The 1,311-nt window shown below is 49.7% G+C and overlaps 1 pseudogene; it reads right to left on the bottom strand.

Moving 5' to 3' along the window:
* On the bottom strand, window positions 1–1,065 carry LOC104672716 (annotated as a pseudogene).
* Between the last annotated feature and the right edge of the window lie 246 nt (window positions 1,066–1,311).

Raw genomic sequence — 1,311 nt, 5'->3', positions numbered from 1 at the left:
TCACGTTATCCGGAGGACCTGGATGGAAAACTTGAGGGTCTTGAAATCCCAAATTGTCATGGCTTCATCAATGCCAGTAGTGCAAAATTTGCGACAATCTTGCTTGTCCACCTCATAGAGACTTGAGTAATGCTCTTCTGGTGCGGCGTCTCCAGGGCCGTGTTGCCGTCCTCAGTCGTGGCCCTCTTGTCCATGTTGCGGGAGCGTTCCATGGCAGACATGTTTCGTTGGATGCTGTTTTGGAATGTCTAACTTGGAGATGAAGGTTGGGCAGCCATGGGCATCATAGTTAAAGAACATTGGGCAGCAGTCATGGCCAGCAGCCACGACGCTGTTGTCCAAGACAAATGACGCACTCAGGAGCAGCAGGAACTCCATCTTCAGAGTTGAGACCTGCACACTTTTTGAGGCATCAGCAACAGACACAGTGCTGTCGTGGCTGACCCAGGCCAGGCAGCTCCTACTGGCAGAGAAGCTGACCCCGTGGACCCAGCCACCAGTGCCACTGCCACCAAACTCTGACATCAGCTGCCCAAAAGGCATCTTGCTGCCCCAGGGCATGCTGACTGGCTTTTCATCCACTTCTCTAATGTAAGCAGAAAACACTCTGCATTTGAAGTCACATGATCCTGCTGCCAGCAAAACACTGTTGGGATGCCAATCCAAGCTGAGGACTGTAAGCGAATCGGCTTTTTAATGTGCTTGCTCGGTCACCAGTCATTTCGGACTCAAAGTAACAAACAGAAATGAGTCGTGCTCCATTTCCCACAGCAAATTTGTTCCCTAGGGGGGACCACTTCACAAAAGCAGCTGCACGATTAATTCTCAGGATCATCAGGGTTGGTTTCCAGACACCATCTTTCTGACTCCAGACATGGGCATCGCGGGCTACCCCACAAGTGACGATGCGGTCGCTCTTGGGAGCCCAGTCAATACCTGTGATGTGTCCATTGTGCTCACTGAGTTCATAAGCTTTCACCCACTGGCTCCCGTACTTCTTATCGATGTGCACTTCGTGATTATTTTGGCTAAGGGCAATCTGGGTACGATCCCTGTTGCAGGCATGACAGGGGATTGACTCTAGTAAAAACCAATGCAGTGACATTAGTCTTAGTGTTTTCAAAGGAGAGAAAGTTGGGATTGGGGAAGTCCGGACGGGCTCAGAGCAGAGAATTCGCAGACCCTGGGCTGTCAACACGAACTAGTGCTTGCATTTTCTAATTGTTACCAAAGAATTGATAAAACTGTGAGAGTGTGCTTGTTCATGGTCAGCAGAGAAATGGAAAAGGGAACACCATTCTTCTTTTTCTT

Source organism: Rhinopithecus roxellana, chromosome 12 (genome assembly GCF_007565055.1).
Source record: "Rhinopithecus roxellana isolate Shanxi Qingling chromosome 12, ASM756505v1, whole genome shotgun sequence".
NCBI lineage: Eukaryota > Metazoa > Chordata > Mammalia > Primates > Cercopithecidae > Rhinopithecus > Rhinopithecus roxellana.
The sequence above is the reverse complement of the archived record's forward strand: the minus strand, read 5'-3'. Positions and strand labels throughout refer to the sequence as shown.